Source organism: Saccostrea echinata, unplaced genomic scaffold (genome assembly GCF_033153115.1).
Source record: "Saccostrea echinata isolate AGI-Se365-2 ecotype Australia unplaced genomic scaffold, CSIRO_AGI_Sech_v1 ptg000014l, whole genome shotgun sequence".
Classification (NCBI taxonomy): domain Eukaryota; kingdom Metazoa; phylum Mollusca; class Bivalvia; order Ostreida; family Ostreidae; genus Saccostrea; species Saccostrea echinata.
In genome coordinates, this window is record NW_026889763.1 from 1224 (window position 1) to 29202 (window position 27979).

The window sequence follows — 27979 nt, forward strand, 5'->3', positions numbered from 1 at the left end:
CTATGTGCATATCGTTCCGGGGCTGTAGATAGTCGGGCGTCGGGAAGTCTACTTTTACCCTTGCCCGAATGTGACGTCATTGTCATTTCCAGTGTTTGCAGCTGCAGTAGACAGAGACTTGCAGGTTACACTTTATAGACAGCAATCTGACATCGTTTTTGGAAAGATTTCAAGAAAGTCTTCAAAGATCCTTAGAGATAAGATTGTTATTAATTCCAACTTGCTGCTCGAGCCTGATCAAAGAGATTTAAAGTAAGTACTTGGTGTAGGCATATATTGAAAATTTTCGTTCGTCAAATATGGCGACCAAGGGAATTACTGATGGATTAGTTCTTGTCTTCTTGATTTAAGAACTATTGCCACAAACGCATGGAAATTGATGTTGTCGACTCGTCAAATAATTGAATTAAAATATCATTATTTTGTTTTATTTAGGCCATTCCAATATTTTGTATTTGTGTAGCATCCACCCCAAATTTGAAAAGCTATCTTTCTAAGCTGAATAGACACACAAACCCACAGGGAAAAGGCACATTTTATGTCCAGTTGTAAAATTTCTCAGTCATTTGAGAAATTTTCTGTCATTGTTATTAACTGATTAACTTAAACTATTATTTAGTTAATGGACATGTTGAAAAAAAAATGGTATAACTGCACTCCACCATTCTAGAAAAGAGAGATGCTGATCCGAAAAGAGAACAACCTGTTTTAAAGTTTTACATTTGTGACATTTCAACATTAATGTGTGTTTTTCTTTAATTTCACAAATATTTAACTAAAACAATTTGTTTGTGGATGCTTAACATAGATAAAAAGTTGGCCTTAAGACTTACATGCTTAAATTGAAGCAACTAATGATAAGACCTGCTTAATAAGAGAGTAGACAAATAAATCTTGAAGCATTGCATTGTAATGCTTAGTGCTATAAATCATTGCATTAATAGTTGGCATTCTCAACTGCTTATGCCTTAGGTGTTGGAACCAGAAGGGCTAGAGGGCTAAGCTTGAAAATTGGGGTAAAACTTTTTATGCCCCCCTTCAAAGAAGGGAGGGCATATTGCTTTGCTGTTGTTCGTCGGTCGGTCTGTTGGTCCATTTAGTTTCCGTTCATTTTCTTCACAACCGTTGCACATACTGAAATGAAATTTGTTATACAGGTTTATCAAGTAAATATACAGGTCAAGTTTTGTTTTGGGTATGATCGCACCATTTTTGTAAGAGTTATGCCCCTTGGACTTAGAAAAATTCCACTTATTTGCAGTTTCCGTTCATTTTCTTTGCAGAGGTGGCACATATTAAAATGAAATTTAGTATACAGATTTATGAGCTGAATATGTAGGTAAAGTTCTCTTTTGGGTACGATCGCACCATTTTTATAAGAGTGATGCCCCTTGGACTTAGAAAATTTCCACTTATTTGCAGTTTCCGTTCATTTTCTTTGCAGAGGTTGCACATATTGAAATGAAATTTAGCATACAGGTATATTAGATAAATATCTAGGCCAAGTTCTGTTTTGAATATGATCGCATCCTTTTTGTTAGAGTTATGCCCCTTGGACGTAGAAATTCGCCTCGGTCAATATGAATATTTTTCTGGTGAATAACAAACCATATTCAACACTAAAAGAGTCCATAATTGTTTTATTATATAGTCGGGATTTGTATAGATAAGACATTCAAGGCTGTATGACGACACCATTTTCATTTGCGATCTTCCATTGTTGAAAATAAAAAAAATCTCCAGATTACTGTTTGTAACCTCTGTGTTTTCCTTTCTGACTTTGGCTATGTGTAAGACGTTCAGATGTTAAAAAATAATCCTGAAAAAGGTTTGAATAATCGTTTTCCTGCACAGATACGTAGCTCGCTGCGGCCGTTGCATCCATTGTTTACAACGTTGTTTGATATTTTGATTGTGACGTCACAATGCTGTTGCATGCGAATTGACCCTCCGGTGAATACGGCCTAAAATCCAGTGAATATGTAGTGTTATGAACTGTTTGCGTTTGTATAGATTATATAGGGACTATAGATAGACTATATAATAATATGTTATAGGGTTTGTGTCTGTCTGTTAGCTTTTCTCATATCGGCTCATAACTTTAATACTATAAGGTCTAGAGTTATCAAACTTTGTCAGCTTATACATATTGGGTAGAAGGTGTGTTGCGCACAAGAAGTAGGTCGCTCTGACCTATAATTAAAAAATTATAGCCAAATATGGAAAAACCCTGTCTGGTCCATAACTAGAAAACTAGTAGACTTAGAATCATTAAACTTGGTCATTTCAAGGTAGAAGGTGTGTCGTGACCTATTTCATTTTCACTGTGACCTTTAATTTAAGTGAAATTTTTTTTTTTTTTTAAATGTCTTTTTCTATTCATTTACACATTCAAAAAATCTAAAACTTTTGCACTATCCTTATTAGAAAAATGTTAAATCAAGAAAATACTTTTTTTTTTAGCATATACTTGACAGCAATCTATAACAAATATTATGTATGTTAAGAGAAATTCCACCACTCGCATGAGTGTACGTAATTTTCAAGCACTGGTGAAGAAGAATTTCGATAACAGAAAATTGCATGTCAAATTAGAGAGAGAAATTAATGAGTTTTTTTTAGTGAGGAGTAGCTGTAAAAGCATCGTCAAATTAGAGAGAGAAATTAATGAGTTTAGTGTGAGGAGTAGCTGCCTGTAACAGCATCGGTGCTATCTATATTCCTTGAGTATTGGGCCAAATGGGTAAGCCTGTTGGATTAAAAATAACTTGTTGGCTAGCCCAAGTTTTAAAATGAATTTTATGACAAGTAATGAAAACTAATTTGATATTGCCTATTAAACTATTTTGATATTACATAGTATTATGAACTTAAAAACTAATTTTATGGGGGTGGGGGTGAAATCAGCATGTCCATATGAATTTCATATTGAAAACTGTGTGACATTATATCTAAAAAAAAATCATTGATGTTTTATAAGTTTTGAAAATGTTTTATGGTAGATAGTGGAGATCCAACAATCTTTTGGGAGTAATGAGTAGAAAAGCATCCAGTTAAAGATTAATTAATGTGTTCAATGTAGGAAGGCTAGCTGCATGGCTCTTTCATTTCTTCATAGAATGGTCTTATCTGTATCCTTTGGGAGTTAGGCAGAAGAACTGTTGGTCAGTTTATATTTGATAACCAGTCTTTTATTTTCAAAATTAATTAGGTATAAATTAAGTTGTGAAGACTAATTTGATAGTGTTTGATATGATAGGCATTTGGCAAGGTCTAACACAACAGGGTTTAAACTTAACGCTCGCCCACTCGCAAATTGCGAGTAAAAATTGGTGTGGGCTCATAAAATTTGTAAGTTGCTCGCCCACGTGGCGAATAAAAATTCTGCAGGGGGCCGAATTCATTCCCAGTCACCTTACTGAAAATCTGCTGAAAAACAGATATTTCATGCAGGTTTTTGATTTAAAACTACAGAAAAATGAAATAAATCACAGCAGTATGGTCCTATTGTTCGTAAATATCCTTCATCTTTTCCATTTAAAGTACTACAGGATTTGTGAAATTCCCTAAAACGATCGTCTTTTTTCCTAATCCGAATTTCCTCCAACCCTCTGTAAATGGTTGATACGTGAGAGATATACAATTTTACTAACTCCCAACTACTCAGTCATATGAATAGTAAGTGTTTTCACCTATTTAGATATGTTGTATTTAAAATATTTAACCTATAAAATCTTATTGTGTCATTGTCAGTTTATCAGTTGAAGACATGTACCACAGCTACGTATTTATATACATGTATTACCAAGTAAAAAAAAAAGATAGTAAAAATGTTTATTGAATACAAATTCATTTCTTTTGATTCAATATTTATATGACATCTGATTTTTATAAAGTAAGAACTCCAATTTTAAACAGATGACTTTATATATGTATTTCATTTGTATCTACTTTTTGTCCCAGTATCTATGCTTTTAAAAAAAAAATCACAGAGACTGTGGGCTAACAAATTTAGCAGTGGGCTCCTAAATTTGAAATGTCAGGAGCCAACATGGCTCGTGGAAATTTCAGTTAAGTTTAAACCCTGCACAACCAGTATAGAAATCTATGAATGATGCAATATTTGTTATAATTAATGCATACACCACAGGAGATGGATAAACAAATTTTTTAAGATGTGTAAAAATCATTGAAATCTTAAAATCAAGATTGAAATGATTTCCTGCACTTAGGATATGTTGTAATTGTAATTTTCTGCGGGCGTATCTTGCTGTGGCGTGGAACTTTCTTTATGCAAAAAGCCCTGAAGTCCTTTAAAATTATGTAAAACATCAATGTCAAAGGGTAAAAAAAAAAGCATCGCATGCTGGGAAACATCTCAATTCTTATGAGTAATTGATGTGCATGTCAAATATGAGAGTCATATATCTCTTCTCAATCAAAAATTATAAGCAAATGCAACATTTTTGAAAAGTAGGTTAAGCTTCAAGGTCAAAGGTCACAGAGTCAAAAGTCATGATTTATTTGAAAGGTCTTATGACAGGTAATAATATACATGCATTATAATATGAATACCGTAACTTTTATCTTTCAGAATGATGAATTTATACCAATTTAATTTTTGTACAAGTACGTCAAACTTTTAGGTCATGTGTAAAAAAAAAAAAAAAAAAAAAACAATGCCATTCTCACAGGTAAATAGAAATACATGTTTGATATGAATACCTTGTCTCTTCTCATTCAGTAGATATGATCGTGATGACCAAGATTAATATTTATATTGAGACCGATGGACAGTCTGACATACAAAAGTACATATTTCTATATGAATTGGGTAAAATTGGCCCAGTGGTTCTAGAGGAGTTAAAAATGTAAAAAGTTTTCAGACAAACAGGTGGACAACACGTCACGACAGATGTTATATGATAAGGAAACCAGAAAAGCTGAGTGTTTTGAAAGGGTTAAAATATGGTTACAGTATTTGAAAAGCTGTTTTTTTTCATGCAGAGATGTGCATGACCAAGATATTCATGTTTTATATTTTCTTAAGTAATTTGTTTGTTTGTTGTGAAAACATCTCTCTCGGGAATTTTGCCCTCATATGGATCGAGACACCACCAAATAATAATGCAAGATGTGTTTGTGAAACACTGATGCCCCTGTATAGAAGCCTAAGGCAAAGTTGAAGTTTCTCAAATATATGTCATACTCGAAGGTCAAGGTCAAAGGGTTCAAATTGTAGGTATGAGAAGAAAGTTCTGTCACAAGGAATACACATGTAAAATAAGTAATCCCTAATACTTCCTGTTCCAAAGTAAATTGACGAGGTTAAATTTTTCTTTAAAGTGGTTCAAACTCTAGGGTCAAGATCAAACATATTTATACCTGTTGACAATCCACATTGAATACACATGTTAAACATGAAAACACCTACTGATCAAAATTAAGGCCAAGTTTAAAGTTTGGTATTTTTCTTGTAAAAATGTGTAAATCCTAGGTCAAGCAATCAAGAGGTCAAAATTAATGGTACCCAAATAAAAGGTCTTGTCACAAGAAATAAACCTATGAAATGTGGAAGCCGTGTGTATAGCCCATTCCACTTAAAACGTATCAGCAAGGTTAAAGGGTTTGTTCCCATCTTGCCTAAACTGTAAAATTAAGTATTCCCATTTCGCCTTAGTAAGCTCTCAAGTGAATGAAGGTGAGGCGACCATAATTTGATTTTTAATTTTACGGATCCGCCGACTCTAAAAATTTGCATTTCAAAAAAAAAATAAAATCGGAAATTTTCAATCCGCTTTTGTCAAACCTGTGTTTATAAAAGCAAATCACAGAAACTTAGAAAAAAACACATGTGCCGAATGGTAGAAGAAGGTGAGCTGTCAACTATGATTTTATCGAGAGTCTACAAATTCTGAACCCTCCCCATTGCATGTCTCTCTCTATTTTTTTAATTGCTGTTTCTACCAATTTCGAAAAAATCCGGATTTTTTACCTTCTTCGATTTGTAAAATACTGACAAGTCAAAACAAAAATGGCTGTCATGCAGTGTTTACTGGTAGCTAATCTGCTTATTGCCACTGATAACAGGTAATAATCAAGATGTTAACTGTGCTACCAGATGTAATTGCAGTTCTAATTGCTCATTATCCTCATAAAAAGTGTTGTTTTTCAAAGACAGAGATACTAGATGTGGAAATTTCACAAAAAGGATGGTAAATAACGATATGAATTTACTTGATACTTTGCTGCAAACAAGTTTATATGCGCCTAAAACACAATAATTCCTCCATAAATAATACAGTGATCAGGAAAGACATGAACTCTACCCAAGCTAACCCAGCTATACAGTAGGATTACTTTATTATTAATTTAAAGAGGAAATGAAAGCAAGTACATGGTAACTAATAAAGAGTGACAGTCTGCAGAGGGAACACCGCGGATTACGAGATTCAGTGACTTAGCAAATCCTACATCAAGACCAGTATATAAAAACCCTTGAAACTGCAGAGCAACTTGACAGTACCTCTAGAAGACTTCTTTGAATTTATGTAGCTAAACAGGGTAATAAAGTTTCTGAATTTCAAAATATAATTTTAGCAGATTGGAACAGGACTACAATAATGCTTTGATATCATATGTACTTAGAGTAAAAAAAAAAAAGAATGCAGGATCTAAGAATCTATCTAATTCATTCTCAATAGATTACAGATGTAATTTTTAAAAATGTTTTAAGTTTTAAGTTTGGCTAACAGGTACATCCAGTTCCTTCAATTTCAGATCTTTATTAAATCCAGGAAACAGATCTCTTGTTTCTTATAATGAGAAAAATCCATTCATCCATCAGTTGAAAGCTGGAAACTCAGAGCATCTGCAGAATTTTATTAATTCGTTTAATTGCCAAGTTAAACTTCGATATTTACCCTGAATATTATTCAAATGACGCTCAAATGAAAGTGCAAACTATACAGTGAAGAACATAATTAAATTTTTATAATTTCAAATATTACATGGTACTCATATTAAACAATGTTTGAATTAAAAGTTGTAGTTTTTATAAATAACAACATTTATACATGCAATGTATATTAATATTTAAAAAAAAAAATATCTTGTAAGTTGTTTTTTGTTTTGTTTTATATTACAGTGAAATGGGACATGACTTTTTATATGTGAAAAAGGTCGTTGCTAGAATGATTTTTGTCTTTTTTTTTTTTTTTCGTCCTCCGACTTGACCTTTCTTGAAAAAAAAATCCGTAAAACTAAAAATCAAATTATGGTCGCCTGATGGTGATTTAATATATCATAATAAAGTATTTTTTTTTGTATTATACATATAATTTCATGCACACTGTTCATAAATCTCCATTAATTGTTAAATTCAGTCTAAAAATGTTTATCATTTTAATTATACCCCCCGCAAACGAAGTTTGGGGGGGTAAATACGAATCACCTTGTCCGTCTGTCCGTCCGTCCGTCTGTCTGTGCAATCATGTCCGGTCCATATCTTTCTTACAGAGGGACATTAGAATGTACTACTACACAGTAAGATTGCTCATGACCTAAGAGTTTGTCATGACCTTGACCCAAGGTCATTTGGGAAAGTTCAAGGACACTGGAAGAAAAATTTCATAATTCATGTCGGGTCCATATCTTTCTTATGGATAAACTTGGTAGGTTCTCATTTTACACAAAGATTGCCCATGACCCAAGGGTGTGTCATGACCTAGACCCAATGTCATTTGAGAAAGTTCAAGGTCACTGGAAGAAAATTTTCATAAATCAATTTGATACATATCTTTTATGGATAAACTTGGTAGTAAGGGTGAAACGTTTACTAAATTTTGTAAACGTTTAAACGGATAGCAGTAATTGAAACGATTCCGTTTAAACGAGAGATATTCTATGTTGGATTTTAATGGCTACTTACTCATGAAAGTCGAATTTGATAATCAATTCTTTCACTTTAATATAAGTTTGAGTTATTTTTACAAATTTATTGTTTGTTATTGTGATTTAACCGTAAGAATTTGAGGCGCATTAAATTCATTCACTTACGACCTCGTCACCCATTTGCTTGGTTTGTTTGGCTACCGGACGTAGTAAAGATGGATCTTTTAATCATGAAAGAAGTAAAACAAGACCTGCTGACTATATTTAAACTTTTCAAAGACTTTCAAAAAATATATTCAAAATATAATTATCAAGTTTTATATTTTAAGTGTCGTAAAACATCGCTCCTATTAGCAACTCGGAAATATGAATTATGTTAGCCCATATCGGGTTTTAGATATTCTCATTCTATATGTTTCCAGTTTAGATTGTTGCTTATCAAATTGTCAAAGTCAGTGTTTCTTTTGTAAATTTTGAAATAAAACAATTTGTTTGTGGTCAACATTTTTTCTGAAGACATTGATAATGACCTTCGTGTAAACGTTTACTGAAACTGTAAACGTTTAGAGCATATAATCGAAACGTCTCCGTTTACACGTGTAATCGTTTTGCCCTTACTTGGTAGGTTCTCAATTCACACAAACATTGTCCATGACCCAAGGATGTGTCATGACCTTGAACCAAGGTCATTTGGGAAAGTTCAAGGTCACTGGAAGAAAATTTTCATAATTCCTGTCTGGTCAATATCTTTTTTATGGATAAACTTGGTATGGTTTCTATTTCACACAAAGATTGCCCATGACCCAAGGGTATGTCATGACCTTGACCCAAGGTCATTTTGGGAAATTTCAAGGTCAATGGAAGAAAAATATCATAATTCGTGTCCGGTCCATATCTTTCTTATGGATAAACTTGGTATGTTCTCATTTCACACAAAGATTGTCCATGACCCAAGGATGTGTCATGACCTTGAACCAAGGTCATTTGGGAAAGTTCAAGGTCACTGGAAGAAAATTTTCATAATTTGTGTCCGGTCCATATCTTTCTTATGGATAAACTTGGTAGGTTCTCATTTCAAACAAAGATTGCCCATGACCCAAGGGTGTGTCATGACCTTGACCCAAGGTCATTTTGGGAAATTGAAGGTCACTGGAAGAAAATAAACAATAAACTTTACTGAAGCAAATAAAGTATAAAATTTGGACCTCCTCCCTAAAACTTAAAAAACATTGACGGATTTGACCCCACTATCATTGTTTTTATTATGTTCCCGAAACAGAGTTTGGGATCATATTGTTTTTACTGTGTTTCTTCTTATTTTTTTTTTCTTATTTCTTCTCCGGACTTTTTTGTCCGCAAATGTTCTCAGAAACTGTTCATCCAACTGAGCGAAAAGCGAAAACCTTTTTAGGGTTAATAGGTGTGTAGTGTAGGTGGTCGCAGGGAAGGTCATTTTTGCGCGCATACGCATGCACGTGCAGGCGCGTGCAACACGCAAAATTTCTTATATCCTTAAAATAGCTATAACTTTTATATTTTTTGATGAAATAATGTGAAACTCATTATATAAGGATATATGAATAGCGTAGATAAAATGACACACTCAAATAAGCACGAACTTGCATGTGCGCTTCGCTCTGATTGGCTGATACAAAAAACTCAATATCTTTTCTGTTTTTTTTTTTTAAGAAATGCTATGAAATTTGAAATATAGGCATACTTTAGAATCTCCTACAATATGATATATAACAATTGTCATGAAAACATGCACGTGCATATGCGCTGCAATCTGATTGGCTTAAACTTTAAAGGGCTATAACTCCCTTGTTTTTTAACCAAACATGATAGAATTTAGAACATAGAGAGACATAGTTGACTCCTACAAGAAGGTTTGGTCATCATGCACCTGCGTGGACGTGTGCTTTGCTCTGATTGGCTGAAAGAATAATCTCTATATCTTTTTTGTTTTTTGACGAAATGTTTTGAAATTTAAAACATAGTCATGCATTAAGATATCCTTCAATATGATATATGATATTTTCATGAAATCACGTGCATGCACGTGCGCTGAAATCTGATTGGCTGAAATTTAAAATGGCTATAACTCCCTTACATTTCAACATAACAGGATGGGATTTAGAACATAGATAGATATAAGAAGCTCCTACAAGAAGATATAGTCATTATGCACGTGCGTGCACGTGCAGTTTGCTCTGATTGGCTGAAACAAAAATCTCAATATCTTTTTTGTTTTTTGACGAAATGTTTTAAAATTTAAACATAGTCATGCATTAAGATATCCTACAATATGATATATAATATTTTCATGAAATCACGTGCATGCATGTTCGCTGAAATCTGATTGGCTTAAACTTTGAATGGTTATATGCCCTTATTTTCCAACCAAATAGGATGGGATTTAAAATAAAGATAGACATAATGTCATATTTAATAGAGCTTAAAGGGAATATAGCACCAAAAGGGAGTTGGGGAGCGTTTGGGGAACATCTGTAAAGCCCTAGTTTCATTTGTTTTCATTTTTTTTCTCCTGTTTGTCAGGAAATTGTGGGCTGGATTTTTTTTACTGAGATGTGAACCCCCCTCCCCAGTACTGAAAAAAAATTCTGGATCTGCATCAGTATTGGCAGTAACTGAATGTCACATCGACAACGGCAGATAACTTCACTATATGAAATTTGTCTAGTGTAGCAGCGATGATCTTTGACCCTTTTTGAACTTTAACCTATAATCATTTGAATTTATTTTACCCCCACTATACTTAAACTTGTACTTACTGACTGTCATACTGGTCTCGTCAACTCCATGAAATATAATCCAATTATAACACAAAATGAATTAATCCAATACACACCAGACTGCAGCATGTGCTTATGCTATCCCATTCGGCAAACCTTCATCCATTCAGTCACCTTATTAGATGAAGTGGGAATCGACAGAGGTAGGCCGAATGGTGTTTAATCTAAAAATATGATAATGGATGATGCAACCCAATGTAATGTAGAATTTTTCCAAAAGGAGTTCACATGTTAACCATGTGAACATGTAAAGTACAAGAACAAATTTTAAATTAATTCATAACAAATGATGTTTTAACAAAACTTTTTCATATCTAAGCCTATTCTAAAAAAGGTATGTGCTGTGTGTTTGTGGTGTTGAGGGGGGGGGGGGGGGATTTGTAAATTTTAAAAGGTCCTATTATGAGCAAAACATTTATCAAAATCTAATTTATGTCATTAATTAAATTCAAAGTGGTAATGAATTAAGCATGTAAAATACATATTATAAGAGGTTCTGAGTCATATGTCACAGGGTCTGAGAATTTTCATAGTCAATTTAACGAATATATATATGTTTGTGTAAATTTTAGAATTATTTTGACTTTTCCTTGGAAAGCCGCCCAATATGTACGAGTGTGTATTTAGAGGCAAACACTTTAGTGCGGGTATTACTGTCTCAGTATTACTGTCTCATGACAACATCTAGTATTTATATGGAATCATTCTCAGGTTGTGTAGATTCAAATTTGTTAAAATTTTGACCTCCGAGAGTAGGGCGCGGTGAAAATTGGCAATCAAAATTTTATATAGAAAACAATACTCAGGTGACCTATAAGGCCCGTGGGCCTCTTGTTGACAGATTTATGCCCCTTGGACTTGGAAGAATTCCAGTTTGGGGGGACGGGGCATAAATGTTTTACAAACATCTCTTGTTAGTTAATGAGTTAATTTTTTGATAGATGCCTAAGAGAAAGTCACTCACTGGCAATAAAGAGCGCAAGAGGGATGCTATGAGGAAGAGGCAAAAGAGACTTCAGTCCTGCCCTGATCCTCCATTAGAAGAAACACTGACAGTGGATGCAGCTGCTCCTAGGTCAGAATGTGGCTCTATAGGGTTGCCACCTACTTCGCTAAAACCCTTGGCCAGGGTGCAGGCCTCTCCTAGTGAGAAAATGCACTCAGCCCCGAGGTTGTCACCTCCTCGGGGAAGTCGTCTGATTGTCCCAAAGGACAAGGTAGCATCCCCTGACTCCCCAGCGTGGGTTTGTACTCCACCGAGAGTACCTGAATCGGACATTTGGATGATGTCTGGTTCAGCAGGTCAGGCGCAGCTGATACCTCCCAAGGGGGAAGAGGTCAGCAGGGCTTTAAAAAAAGATGTAAGGCACAGAGAGGAAAACAAAGGAAATATAGAGGAAAACAAAGGAAATATAGAGGAAAATAAAGGAAATGTAGAGGAAAACAAAGGAAATATAGAGGAAAACAAAGGAAATATAGAGGAAACTAAGAAAATAATAGAGGAATCAGAGAAATTTGAAAAGATATCAGAGAAATTTGAAAAGAAATCAGAAATATGTGACGGAGAATCTAAAAAATCTGTCCAGGAATATAGAAAAGATGTTAGAGCAAGTGAAGGTAAATGTTCAAGAAATCAGAATTTGTCTGTTCAAGGTTCATTTCATCAGGGAGATCCAATGTTTGGTGAAAATGCAGGAACTCAGTGTGTAGCTAACTCTTTAACAGCACTGGCATATCATCAACTGAAGAATTGTGAACAATGGCAATCAGCAGATATGAACAAAATATTGGCAACAGGAGATGAGTTGTATTCATATCTACAGTGTAGTTCTACAATTGCAAGCAGATACCTTTTAGTAAGTGAGTTACCTCAGTTTTTCGAATGTTTTGGTAGGCTGTATGAGTTTAAAGCAAACGAGTCTTTACCAAGTTTGATAAACTTAGCAAATGTTGTAATGGATTATGCTGTATTCAATGCTCATGAATTGTTAGAGGCACTTCAAATAGCCCTTGATGACAGTGACGGGTGTTTTGTATGTTTTGGTGGAAATACATTTTTGATTGGGAAATCTCACCATAATTTTTTCACATTTGATTCCCACTCCAGGTCTTCTGCAGGATTTCAGAGTGTAAACGGTAGAAGTACAGGAGTTTTGTACAAAACTGTTCAAGATTTATGCAATCATATTGTGTCTTTAGCTAGGTCAATGGGTTATACTGAAGCAATTGAGTGTGAAATAACTGGAGTGCAATGCTCTGCTAGACAGCTTTCATTTGGAAATGAAGAAGGCACTGATAAAGAATCACAGTTCAGTGATGTAGAAAAAGAATTAAATGATTTTGCCGACTTTCAATGTAGTAGTTCAAGATTACAAAATGATAATGAGATAGAATTTGTTGGGAGTGAGAACCATCAGATAAGATTTTTACCACTTTCAAGTGATCAAAAGAAAACACACTGTGAAATCTTAGGAATACCATTTTCTGTGAATCAGTGTGAAAATCAACATCAGTATGGACAGGAAATTACAGTACCAATGAACAGTGTACCAGTTGAGCCAGATGGAAATTGTTTCTTTCGAGCAATCTCATTCTGTTTGACGGGAATACAAGACTACCATCAGACAATACGTTTAGCAATATGCAATCACCTCTTGGAAAATGGTTTACTTTTCTCACCGTTCTTAAGGCCAGGTGAAAAATCTGTAGAAAACCACATTTCCTTGTCAGGCATGCTTAGGGACGGAAAATGGGCAACTGAAGTAGAGATTCTAGCACTATCCCATTTACTGAAAAGTGAAATTCATACATACTCACAGAACAGATGGGTTACTTATTCCGGACAAATGGTAAATTCAGAAGAAAATGTGACTTCATTTGGTGGCATTTATCTAGATCATATAAATCAGAATCATTATAATGTTGTTACATCTATTACATGTGGAGAAAATAGTACACTGACTTCATTACAAAATCTGTTATGTTTGAAAGAAAAAGGAAGGAAAATTGGTGCAGAGAGAAAACAGAAACGACAACAACAAAGTGAAAGAGGCAAACTTCAAAAATCAGGTTTAAGTGCTAAAGAGAAGAAATTGAGTAAGAAAAATGCAAAGTACAGAACTGAACCAAAGTTCAAAATAAAATGCATTGCAGATGCTAGGAACAGATACAGAAATGATCAAGAGTTTCGTGAAAATTTAAAACAGCTTGGTGTTAATAGGTACAAAACAAACAAGCTACACAAAGAAAAAGTCAAAGAGAGAAGTAAACAAAAGTATGAAACAAACATGCTTCACAAAGAGGATGTGAAACAAAGAAGTAGACAGAAGTATAAAACAAACCAGGCCCACAAAGAAGAAGTCAAACAAAGAAGTAGACAGAAATATAAAACAAACCAGACACACAAAGAGGATGTCAAAAAAAGAGGCAGACAAAAGTATAAAACAAACAAACAGCATCAAGAGAAGGTTAAAACAGCCAGTAAAGTTAGATATCATTCCAGTGCAGAAATAAAGGAACAGAAAAAGGAATTGGTACAAAAACAAAGACAAGCACTGCATGAAATGCTTGAAAATATTGATGAAGTAGTGAAATCATTTAAAGCATGTGTGATACATGGACCAGAATATGTATGTTGCTGCTGCCATCGCCTTTTGTTTGAAAACCAGGTGCAAGGATGTACACTTAAAATGTATGAGAAAAGTATGAAGGCAGTTCATGTTGCAAATTTATGCATTGATAAGAAGTTTGTTCATACTTGTGCATCTGGATGTTCTCCTAATTGTCCCAAATCAAGAACATGGATTTGTTTTACATGCCATAGAAAAATTCTGAGTGGAAATGTTCCAGCTGAAGCAGCATTTAACAACATGTGTTTAGAAGATATTCCACCAGAGCTCAATGACCTGAATACTTTAGAGCAGCATCTAATTGCTCTGCATATACCTTTCATGAAAGTAACCATGCTTCCAAAAGGCGGTCAACAAAATGTACATGGGCCTGTTGTATGTGTGCCATCAAATGTAAAGAAAACAAGCAGTTTACCTCTGAATGAAAATGAAAATCTCTTGTTACGAGTGAAACTCAAACGAAAGTTGTCATACAAGGGATATTATGAATATCAGTTTGTGAACCCAAATCACATTAAGATAGCCCTTAACTACCTGAAAGAAAACAATCAGTGGTATCATGATGTCGAAATCAACTCAACATGGGAAAATGATAATGACCAAAGTACCTTATTCAGTCAGCCAGAAGCATTTGACAGTGAAGAAATAAGTGAAGAACAGAACAGTGCCATGCAAGAAGTTGCTACAGATACGTGTTTACAACCTGTAGATATTGCGCAGGAAGTTCTTGATCACTACTTTGATGATGTTTATAATCTTGCTCCGGGTGAAGGACAGAATCCTGTAAGAATGTTGCAAGAGGAGGGCAATGAAGCAAAAACTTTTCCTCATTTATTTCCAACTGGAAAATATTCATGGAATGAAAGTCGAGATGTAAGGATTACTCTTTCTCGATATTTTAACAACAGGCTGATGAATGCAGATAACAGATTTGCAAAGGATACCAATTACATTTTCTTTTGTCAGTACCTATCTGAATTGAACCAGGTTATTGAGAAAACACAAATTTCAATTCGCAAATCTGTATCGAAACTTGATGGAGGGATACAAGTCACAACAGAAATGTTACAGAATCCTGTTGTACTTGCCAAGCTGCTTAGGAGTGATGAGGCTATGCGATTTATGCAACCAATTAGAGGAACACCTGCATATTGGTCAAGTACACAAAAAGATCTTTTTGCTATGCTTCGACAACTTGGAATCCCCACATGGTTTTGTTCTTTTTCTGCAGCAGAATATAGGTGGAATGAAATACTGGGTTCAATTATGCTACATATGAATGACAGCAGAAATCCTTCTGATCTAGATTGGTCTGAGAAAAGTGAAATTCTAAGAAGCAATCCTGTAACTGTTGCTAGAATGTTTGAACACAGGTTCCATATATTCCAGAAAAATGTAATAATGTCACCAGCAAAACCAATAGGAACCATTGTAGATTACTTTGTAAGAGTTGAGTTTCAGCAAAGGGGTTCTCCTCATATGCACTGCTTGTACTGGGTTGAGAATGCTCCAAAATTAGATGAGGACAGTGAGGAGACTATTTGTCACTTCATTGATAGGCATATCACATGTGCTCTGCCATCAAATGACACTGACCAAGAACTTAGACAAATTGTATTGGATGTACAACAACACAGCAAAGGACACTCAAAATCATGCAGGAAGAAAGGAACAGAATGTAGATTCAACTTTCCAAGACCGCCTTCAGAGTGCACATTCATTTCAAGACAATTAGAACAAAATGTGGATGAGTCAAGTAGTGAGTTAGGTAGTGTGCAGGCAAAGGAGATTTTGTTGAAGGTGTGGAATGAAGTAATGGATGATGCAAAGGCATTTAAAACAACAGAGGAAATATTCAGCAATATAAACTTATCACAGGATTTGTATGAAAAAGCACACAGAGTATTGGCCTCTAAAACATTGACTGTTTTGAAACGAAATCCAACAGAAATGTGGACAAATCAGTACAACCCATGCCTGCTCAAAAGCTGGGATGCAAATATGGATATACAGTATGTATTAGACCCTTTCAGCTGCATTGTCTACATTATATCATACATTTCAAAGTCTGAAAGGGAGATGGGAATGCTATTAAAACAAACTCAACTTGAAGCAGCAGAGGGAAATTTGAGTGCACATGATACCATCAAGAGAGTAGGATCAGCTTATCTCAATCACAGAGAGGTCAGTGCACAGGAAGCAGTATACAGGGTGTGCAATCTGAAGATGAAAGAAAGTTCAAGAAAAGTCATTTTCATTCCTGTGGGGGAAAATCCAACTCGTCTGAGTAAGCCTCTTGCACAAATAAAAAAAAATCGGGAAATTGAGGTTGATGAAAATGATTTAAATGCAGATGACAATGATGAGGAAGAAGATAGTATGTGGATGACAAATATTGTGGAAAGGTATGAAAACCGCCCAGAGTTAAATATTTTCCATAAAATGTGTCTTGCTGAATTTTGCTCAGAGTACAGAGTGCTTAGTAAATCTCAGATCCCTACGGGCAAAAAAGATGGTGTGTATGAATTGAGAAATGGAAAGGGTTACATTCAAAAGAGAAGTAGAGGCAAACCTGCTGTAATACGATATCCAAGATTCCATCGAGATAACGCACCTGAGAAATATTATCAGTGTCTGCTACAACTTTTCCTTCCATACTGGAATCTGAATCAGTTGAGACCAGCTGGATTTGATTTGTACCAGACATTTTATGAGAGTGGACATGTGAGGGTGAAACCAAACACAAACTTGGAAAAAGTTAAAAGCATAGTGGACAGTAATCATGTTTACTTCTCAAAAAGTGAGGATGATATTGAAAATGCCCAGGATGCATTAGAAATGCTTGGTGAACCAGAGGACGCATGGGCAAGTTTATGTCCAGAAACAGAATTAAATCGAAGAGAATGTTTGAATGAAAAATTAAGAAATGATCAGGAGAATACAGAATCAGAGGTCACAAATGAAATTGAGTGTAGTGGCTCTGATGATGCTATATATCATTTAAGAGAGACTCAAAGCACCAGAAAAGAGATGCTTCCTTTACTGTGCAGTTTGAATGACAAACAGAAGCTCATCTTTTATGCTGTTCATGAATGGTGTGTCAAGAAAATGACTGGAGAGAATGTAAAACCTATGCACATTTTTATAACTGGAGGAGCAGGGACAGGGAAAAGCCATCTGATTAAGACAATACACTATGAAGCTTCTCGTCTCTTTGAAAAATCATTGCCTTCTCCAAATGCAGTATCGGTGATTCTCACAGCTTTTACAGGAACAGCAGCATTCAATATTGGAGGAAATACCATTCATCATGTGTTTTCTTTAACAAAAGCTTTACCAATTCCATATCAACCCTTGAAGGAACAAAGTTTGAGTGGGATAAGAACGAGATTAGAACATTTGCAGATTTTGGTCATTGATGAGGTTTCCATGGTGTACAAAAGATTGTTGTATTACATTCATGAACGACTTGTCCAAATCAAAAAATGTAAAGATCCATTTGGTGGTGTATCTGTGATAGCAGTTGGAGATTTTTATCAACTTCCACCTGTTAAACAACGAAAAGATGAAAGATTGTACAAAGAAAATGGTTCATATCCAGTTGACTTCTGGCTAGATTTTTTTAAAATTGTAGAATTAGATGAAATTATGCGACAACGTGAAGATAAAGCATTTGCAACTGTTCTGAATTCATTGCGTGTTCGAACATGTGAAGAACCTTTATCAGATGAAGCATTGGAAACACTGCGGGAATGCATCAGAGAAGGACCAGATGATGTTCTTCATGTTTATTCTACTAACCAAGAGGCCAATGAATTCAATCTTAAAATGCTGCATGGGAATTGTGAGGAATTAATTGAAGTGCATGCAGATGATTATCAGAAAGATAAGACAACGGGGAAATTAACTTTACGTGACAAACCTTTGGTTAGTACCCGAGTTGATGGCCTCTCTGCTACCTTACTTTTGGCTGTGAATGCAAGAGTAATGCTGACACGAAATGTATGTGTTGAAGATGGACTAGTGAATGGTGCAATGGGATATATTTCAAATTTTGTGTTTAAAAGAAAACAGCCTGCACCAGCAGTAGAAGTAGTTGAAGTCATTTTTGATAGTTCAAGTATTGGTAAAATACAAGGGAAGAAAACACCCAAAGGGAATATTGTCCCAATTAAAAGAGTGGAGGAAGAGATGAATGAGAAAAATATAAAGAGTATTGTCAGACATCAATTTCCACTGAAACTGTCATGGGCATGCACAGCACATAAAGTTCAAGGCATGACCGCCAAGAGTGTTGTTGTGAACTTAGATCGGACTTTCTCTCCTGGTCAAGCATATGTAGCAGTCAGCCGTGTTACTTCAAAAGATGGTCTGTTCATTGAGATGAATGATGAAAGTGTCCTGCAGAAAAAAATTTATGCTGATTTAGATGTGAAGTTAGCACTTAATAGAATGGTAAGACACAATTTAGATGAAGAATTGACATGCAATGTAGCAAAGTTTGAAAATTACAAAACAATTCTATTGTTTAATGTGCAGAGTTTGAGAGGACACTTTCAGGAGATGAATTGTGACAGCAGGTTGATGAAAGCTGATTTTGTATGTTTAACAGAAACATGGCTGAGAGAAAATGAGAACATCCGAGATATTGAAATTTCAGGGTTTGACTTTCACCATATTCCACGTAGCCAGTGTTACGATGATAGTGAAGATGTGATGACAAGACTAAAAACAGCTAAAGGTGGTGGGGTTGGAGTGTACAAGAAGAAAACCAATGAGACAATCTTGATCAATGCTTTGGAATACAAGAATATAGAGGGATTAACTGTAGAAATCCATGAGGAGGATATTGCAATCATTGTACTCTACCGACCGAGTGTACTACCTGTAAACAATTTTCTTGACACATTGCAAAAAGTGGTGGATTTTTACAAGAAGCGTTTTAGCAACTTGTTCATTATTGGTGACATGAATGAAGATGCCAAAGCCCAAGGACCCATACAAACATTCTTAGAATCTATGGGATTTATGCAGTTGGTGCAGTTTTACACAACAGAGGGTGGAACAACTTTAGATCATGTATATGTTACTGGTTCTCTGGAAGCCTGTGTGCACAAAAAATCGTTGTTTTTCAGTTATCATGAAGCTATAGAAATTCATGTGAGAACTCAAAAAAATAAAGATTCAGACTAATTTTGAGTTGACATTATTTTGAACGGGAATTATCTGTCATCTTCCTGGATGAAAAATGGATTTAGTTTATTATCACATATACTAGTAATCTTAATTTCAAAGTCACTGGTCCTCATAATAAGTTAAGCTCTTTTTTATAATCAATGAAAAAATTATTTGGTACCTTTTCATTGGTTGAAAGAACGTGACATTATTGGAATGATTTAATTACCGGTAATATAAATTAGTATAAATAATTTATCAGTAATAAATACAAAGCAAATTTTTTGTTAAAGAAGAGTATAGTGTTGAAATTATGTGATAACATGTATCATATGTTGGTAATGATTGTGTTTTTTTTTTGTGTTTAGAAATCTTCGTTGAGATCAAGATTAGATTCCACATCCATTTTCAATGATCAGACTTCCATGCAGTAAAGTCTACATGTTTTGAAGATAGAAAACATCTACAAATTGAAGGTAATATATCAACATAAAGTTTTGATGAATGTCTAACATGTAGTACAGTGTAGTATTTCGAGAGGGTTTATTTGCAAGATATAAACATGATAAAGATATTTAACTGAAAAGGAAAATTTTATTAAATATTTCATCAAACATACATGTGAAAGGAGGCTCATTACACCACTTTTTGATGATTTACTACACAAAAAATTGAACAGGTTGCCCTACTTACAAAGTGTCTGTTGAGACATAAGTGTCTGTTGAGACTGTAGCTTTACTGGTTTATACTTATAACAAACTAAGAGAAAAGTAGCAGTTTGTTCTTCAAACATTAAAACAGCAATTAGAATAATAATCCTTGATTAAGTCACTTTTTTCTGGCAATATACATATTGCAATAAGATTGCAACTAAAGGAGTAGTTTTTAATAAAATTTACAGAATTTTCAATTTTAATTAAGACACCGCAAGGATTTGTGGGTGCCCTATAGTAATCACTCTGTCTGTCTGTCTGTCATTCTTCCTTCCACAAATTTTCTGGCTTTTCCCAATAACTTTTTTTTTGGTCGCCCATTTAAGATCAAAGAGCCATAGCTCATTTGATAGTCACTTTCGCCTACTCTAGTAGTGATTTTTTAAATACTTTCCTTAACCAAAATTTTGTCATACAATGTTAGTTTATACATGCTTTAAAGCAACTCACACAAAAATAATACTCAATTATTAATAGTTCCCTAATATAATAGTTATAAAAATTGTTCAGTTTATATGGAGAATGTAGTAAATACTGAGGTACCCCCCTAAACAATGACAAACTGTAGGAAAAGACCACCCTTAACCAGAAAAACACATCTGTCTCAATTTTATCCATTTGGTTATCAAGACTTCCTGGCGTGGTGGTATGATTGCTGGACTGAAGACATAACGATCGTGAGTTCGAGTCTCACAGTGCACGTTACTTAATTACGATTTCATTTTTTTTTCTCTGTGTTCATTTTCCTTTGTTTTCTTTTATTTAATAAATACATGTTTAAATAATTTTTAAGATATGTATAATACAACATTGCATAAAAGATAAAAAAAAAAAATGCTGGATTGATGACATAACAATCTTGAGTTCGAGTCTCACAGTGCGTGTTACTTAATTATGATTTTTTTTTCTCTGTGTGCATTTTCCTATGTTTTCTTTCATTTTATAAATACATGTATAAATAATTTTTAAAAGAGATATATAATACAACATTGCATATTGAAAGTATCTTGGGGAAAACAGTCTTAAACTATTTTAATAACCCAAAGTCATAGCTGTTAGCCTGTATTATTTTTAAAATTTCAAACAATCTTGTTTAGAGCAAGTAAAATTACTGTCATGCAACAAACTTGCAACTTTGAAAATATAACACTGGTTCACAAATGATTACATACATGGAGTTTGATTTTGAATTGAAAAGCTTTGTGTATAATCTATAAGTAGAAACAAGTGATTTTCTTTTAATACTTGAGTAGGCCGAATCGTCTGTAAGGTAGCTATGGATCTTTGGTTCTTTGCTTTCTTTCAATAAGAGTACCAAATCCTCTGATGTGCACATGTAGAGTTGAGTACTGAATGGGTAGGCATCATCTGATTGGCTGAATTCAGGTAAGTAATTATCTTAGTCTAACACAGTTGGCCGCAGTAGGGTGTCATCAGTTCAGAAGGTCACAGTACCCAAGACGCTGAGGTTGCAGGACTCAAATTTCATACATGTACTCGGGTAAGCTTAAAGTCTTTAAAAATTACTAAATTGACTAATTCCAAGGTAGGTAACAATGTGAGTATAGGAGTGAGAGTACCAAACCTTGGATGTGCACATGGCTTTATTTGTGGCGCATGTAGAGTCGAGTACTGAATGGGTAGGCATTATCTGATTGGCTAAATTCAGGTAAGTAATTATCTTAATTTTAAAGTAAAAATATTAATGTTTGAAATGAATGATGGAATGGGGAAATATTATAGAAAGTATAGAAAAGCCAGGGGAAGTTTTAGGAGTGGGGATTGATTTTTGACATAACATGTTATTTACTGCCGATCTCTCAAAGTTGCAGAAAAGGGCCATTTTGACCTATAAACGCCATGGGACCCTATATTTTTAGCTCACCTGAGCCGAAGGCTCAAGTGAGCTTTTCTGATCAAAATTTGTCCGTCGTCTGTTGTTGTCTTTGTCGTCGTCGTTGTCGTTGTCGTAAACTTTTCACATTTTCATCTTCTTCTCAAGAACCACTGGGCCGATTTCAACCAAACTTGGCACAAAGTATTTTTGGGTGAAGGGGATTCAAGTTTGTTCAAATGAAGGGCCACGCCCTTTTCTAAGGGGAGATAATCATGATTTTTAAAAAAATTAATGGCATTTTAACAAAATCTTCTTTTCAAGAACCACTGGGCCAGGAAAGATGAAACTCGTGTGGAATCATCCTCGGGTAGAGTAGATTCAAGTTTGTTCAAGTCATGACCCCCGGGGGTAGGGCGGGGCTAAAATGGCCGATCAAAGTTTTACATAGGAATATATAGGAAAAATCTTTTAAAAATCTTCTTCTCAAGAACCACTGGGCCAGGAAGAATGAAACTCATGTGGAATCATCCTCAGGTAGAGTAGATTCAAGTTTGTTCAAGTCATGGCCCCGGGGGGTAGGGCGGGGCCAAAATGGCCGTTCAAAGTTTGTATAGGAATATATAGGAAAAATCTTTTACAAATCTTCTCAAGAACCATTGAAACAGGAAAGATGAAACTCATGTGGAATCATCCTCAGTAGAGTAGATTCAAGTTTGTTCAAGTCATGACCCCCGGGGGTAGGGTGGAGCCAAAATGGACGATCAAAGTTTTACATAGGAATATATAGGAAAAATCTTTTAAAAATCTTCTCAAGAACCATTGAAACAGGAAAGATGAAACTCGTGTGGAATCATCCTCAGGTAGAGTAGATTCAAGTTTGTTCAAGTCATGACCCCCGGGGGTGGGGCGGGGCTAAAATGGCCGATCAAAGTTTTACATAGGAATATATAGGAAAAATCTTTTAAAAATCTTCTTCTCAAGAACCACTGGGCCAGGAAAAATGAAACTCATGTGGAATCATCCTCAGGTAGTGTAGATTCAAGTTTGTTCAAGTCATGGCCCCCGGGGGTAGGGCGGGGCCAAAATGGCTGTTCAAAGTTTTACATAGGAATATATAGGAAAAATCTTTAGAAATCTTCTTCTCAAGAAGCACTGGGCCAGGAAAGATGAAACTCATGTTGAATCATCCTCAGGTAGTGTAGATTCAAGTTTGTTCAAGTCATGACCCGCGGGGGTAGGGCGGAGCCAAAATGGCCGATCAAAGTTTTACATAGGAATATATAGGAAAAATCTTTTCAAGAACCATTAAAACAGGAAAGATGAAACTCATGTGAAATTATCCTCAGGTAGTGTAGATTCAAGTTTGTTCAAGTCATGACCCCGGGGTAAGGGTGTGGCAAAAATAGCTGACGAAAGTTTTACATAGAAATATATAGGGAAACCCTTTTAAATCTTCTTTTCAAGTACTTCAAAGCCAGGATTAGTAATATTTGTATGGAATCATCCTCGGGTAATGTAGATTCTAGTTCGTTCAAATTATGATCCCCTTGGGGGTTAAAATTCACCCCCCCCCCAATTTAAATTAACTTTCAGTTCTGATCTGATATGTGTTTTTTCCTAGCTGATGTGCTCAGGTGAGCGCTGTGGCCCCTGGGCCTCTTGTTTTCAGTATATTTTGTAAGTGCAAAGAAAAATTTTTCCAATGATACCAAGGATATGTCTGAAATTACAATAGGTAAGTACTCAGAGGGCCTAAGATTTGTATTGAGTTCTGTAGGAAATTAATTGGTACTCTTTTCCCTATCGAGTAAGCTAAGAATAATGCCAGATATATTTGAGACCCTGAAGGAGAAATTAGCCTCATTAAGTGAAAAGGTTGGGGGTTGCTGGCTTTGGACAAGGGGGAGGGCTAGAAATGGGTATTGGAAGATGAGGGTAAATTGGCCGGAGGAGGGCAGTACAGTCGAGAGGATGCATCAGGTAGCTCTTATGGAAGAGAAGAGACAGACTAGGTCGCAGTTTGCACTTGCAGGCCTGGAGGTCAGTTATCTCTGCCATGAGAAGTTATGCATCGACCCGATGCACCTTACTCTGGAGCCGCATGCAACTAACCAGGAGAGGATCCACTGCAAGGACCAGGGGTTTTGTTGTGGGGCTCACCACCTTAAATGCATTTTTTATAGTAATTTAAAATATATTTTTTGAATATCAACTTGTTTATTTCCTGTTTTCGAATAATTGTGTTCAGGGGGATTTCTCTTATTGCCTCGGGCATTCAGCTAACATCATGTTTTTCTTGTATTTTACTTCTTCCTGATGTTCTTCTTAAAGTTTATATAATATCTTACGTTTAATTACCCTTTTTGTTTTATACGATTGAGTTTTCTGATACGATTTATTTTATTCATGCTCATTTTTTTATTTTATTCAGGGTCTGGTCCACTTGGCCACCAGTGGGGATGGGGACACCAACCCCTGCACAGAGACTTTGGAGTGGGCTGCCCAGACCATGATTTGATGAGTGAGCTGCACTGTGGGTCCGACCAGCAAAGTTTCTTGTGAAAGTAACATTTCAAGGCAGGGATCGTCGCAGAGTTCTGTTGAAGCTTTCAACCTTTTGCGAGTTGGTGTTTTTGATCGTCCTGTCCAGTACAGCTGGAGACAACCTCTTAGAGATGCAGGCATGGAGCCTTGCCTCATTTTCCGTGGAAGACGGTATTGTAAAACCTTGACCTAAATAAGAAATCTTGCTAACCCAGTTATTTATTACTTTCCCTTTGCACACCAGAGAATGTTTTCTGCATGATGCATGGTCTCCCATGTAACATTTCACAATTGCAAGTTTGGCATATGAGAGCTTGTTTTTTAATTTATCTGCATCTCCAGCATATGTACTGCATGAGCTTGATTAATCTCAGCTGTACATCTGTCAACAGCATCTAGGGCAAAATTATGCAAAAGTTTGGTGTTTTTCTGCTTTAATTGGTTCTCTTTGGCATAACCTCTGAAAGTTTCTGATCTCTTTTAATTGACTTTCTGATTGACTTGGACAAGTGTCGAGTGTCAATATAGTGAACTGGGATATTTTGCAGCAGATTGTCCTTATAGAGGGAATCTGCAGCTCAACCAACAGAGCTGTCCATGTCAATGATTACCTTGAGTCCATCTTTGCAGAGGAGTTCCGCCATCCCCTCCCGAGTCCAAGTGAAGTCATCCTGAATGGTATGGTGCATGGGTAGATTTGCCCCACACACCCCCCAGGACTACACTGATGGTTTGAAGTGCCCTCATCAAGTAAGTGTCCATGCTTTGAACAAATTTTTTTTTTATCATCTGATGTCTTGTTGTGACATTCTCGGCAAATGAGTATACAGTCTGTGTCGCTGACTGGAAGGGTGTCTCACCCACCCCCGAGTACAAGGGGTTATTGTACATGCCATCGCACTGTACAGGGATGGCATGTGGGGAGCCACTTCCCCTTAGAGTGTTGACATCCACCAGCCGGTTACTCATGTCAGCCTCGTTAAGGTTTCCAATAATTGGCATAATTTTGTTTGATGTCTTTTGTAGAGACTTTCTCGTAGGAGGGGGAGTGTTGGTAGAAGGAAAGATTTTCCTCATTCCATCATTGCCTATAGGGGTTTGACTAAGGCCAACTTGAAGCACATAGTTAACAGTGGCAGCTTTCCTACCTGGGGATTTGGTCTCTACCTCCTCATACAGATTGTACCGCCTTGATACATATAGACACTTGGTACATTGAAGGCCCATCCGGCTTCCCAGACCACGCCTCTCATCAAATGCCAGATCTCACTCAAGCGTTCCATCGCACCCCGTATTCCCTTGCAGGTGGAGAGAGATCACCTCATTCCAGATCTCGGCTGTTTTCTCAAGGTGTAGCAGTAAATAGGAATTTTGATTAGCCAATCTTAGTAAGGCCAAATAAAATTGAAATCTTGGTTCTCAGGCCCGCCCGCATCTGTTTTGAGGTAACCGCATTGCTGATTTTATTGTTTTTTTGATAAAATAAAAAGTTGATATTGCGGAGACCAATCCGGGAAAATAATTTCCGACCTCATTTGTTTTGTAGTTTAGTATTCAAATATCACTTCCGGTAGCAATTTACAATGAGATTTTGGCTCCTTCGCTTGAAAATACATTCAAGGACATTACCTACGATATTTACGTTGTTAAGCAATGGATAAAGCAGTAATTTTGACCAGAAATGGAAAGTATATCTGTAATTTAAAAAATTATCTTTATGTTTAAGAAAATTCGGAAATTAAAAATTAAAAAAATACCTCCCTCATCTAATTTTTTGCCATTTAAATGAAAAATAAAATGCCGCCCTCCCGCATCTGTTTTGGAGAAAGTTGGCCTGAGAACCAAGGAATTAAATTTACATAGCCTAAATATACCATTTTTCATTTGCTTGAGACAGATGGAAGTTTTCAGTACATGAGAGCACATATTAGAGTTACTTCCCTTAGACTGTCTGACAAGACATAAGAAATTTTAACATCATATAAATTTAATTCTTTGAAATGAATGCTTCTGATTTCTTTTCTTATGTACCTATATGACTTTCAACTGCATGTATTACATTTTACTTTGCATGTATTAATTTACATTTATTTACTTGTAATAGTATGTAATATGTATCCTACCCTAGTATTGTCCATTTTTTCCCATATTTAGTTATATGAAAGGTAAGTAAGACTTGATTTGTTAGAATTTTTATGAACTATTGCTCAATTATAAATGTTTTATACAAAATTTGACTTACTGTTCTGATTCATTTGTATTTAGGCACTTTGGAGGGCTTTCAACTTTCGGTCCCTTCGGCCTAAGGAGATAGTGGCACATGCGCCGCACGAGCATTTCCTGCCCTTCCGCAGCTATAGGAGTTTCTGAAACCATCTGATGCATCTGCTGGGACAGTCTGTTGTACCGTGCAGGTAAAATTTTCACTCCCTTATTATGGGGCACATTTTGAGGTTTGAAACCATAGTTATGACCCTTTTTGAACTTTGGCATGTTTTTTTTATTTATATAATAAATAGTTCTTTTATTAATATACTCGAAATAAAATGTTTTACCTGGATACGAGAAAAAAGTTTTAAAAATCGCAAAAAATATTTATGATACTGTAACCTCTATTTGCATATAAGACATCTACATTATAAGTGATTCTCATTGGCGGATCTAGAAAGGGGGGGTCAGATATTCACAGGGCCAGAAAAGGCAAAAGTGAACCTTCGTTATTGCAAATGAAAACTTTTTATAACGTACATAATGAATTTTATATTGTTTTTCAGTTTGTTCTATATTGAATGTAAATTGTTACCTGTCAATAAAAAATGCATTGTAATTCCCATGCCATCCCTGGTATTGACCAATTGCAAGCTCATGCATTTGTATTGCTAATTTATGCCAATATTCACCAATGTTATAAGTTAAAAAAAAAACATAATATAACAAATACAATACTTGAAATCAGACAAAAACAAAACAAAAAAAAAAAACGAACAAATAAATGTCGGCTTTATTTGTGAATAATCTGTCCAATTTATTTTCAGAACTGTTTTTCAAGAAAAGTAAAAAAGGAAACGGCTGTTGATGTTGAACAACTCCCTTGAACCAACTTTATCTTTCCCACTTTTCTTCAAAGTGAAATGAATGAATATCATTGAGTGAAAGAGTTAAACTTTTGAAAAGATTTCTGATTTTAATTAAATGGCAGATGTTTTAAGTTCACCATTCACTTTTGCCATATTTTATGGTGCTAATTAAACATAGAAATGACCCTGTCGTAAAAAGGAATAGGCTTATAATGATAACCATTTTTGTTAGTCATTCTATTTTTTCAACATACTATTATATGTAATTAGTTTTCTGGATTTTATACATGTATAT

At 35.3% G+C, this 27979-nt stretch overlaps 2 long non-coding RNA genes across 8 annotated transcripts; both read left to right on the forward strand.

The window, feature by feature from the left end:
• LOC133186592 (uncharacterized) lies at positions 1-27899 on the forward strand. Of its 7 annotated transcripts, none has more exons than XR_009721065.1 (6): positions 1-252; positions 19882-19989; positions 24495-25357; positions 25634-25995; positions 26873-27021; positions 27643-27899. It is a non-coding gene; the product is annotated as an uncharacterized LOC133186592 (long non-coding RNA). The 7 variants fall into 7 exon arrangements; XR_009721064.1 differs by having other exon boundaries at positions 70-252; positions 24495-24778; positions 25156-25357; positions 25634-27021; XR_009721069.1 differs by having other exon boundaries at positions 70-252; positions 24495-24778; positions 25159-25357; positions 25634-27021.
• On the forward strand, positions 5675-7152 carry LOC133186589 (uncharacterized). Its single transcript, XR_009721062.1, has 3 exons — positions 5675-6090; positions 6379-6564; positions 6781-7152. It is a non-coding gene; the product is annotated as an uncharacterized LOC133186589 (long non-coding RNA).
• Positions 27900-27979: the final 80 nt, after the last annotated feature.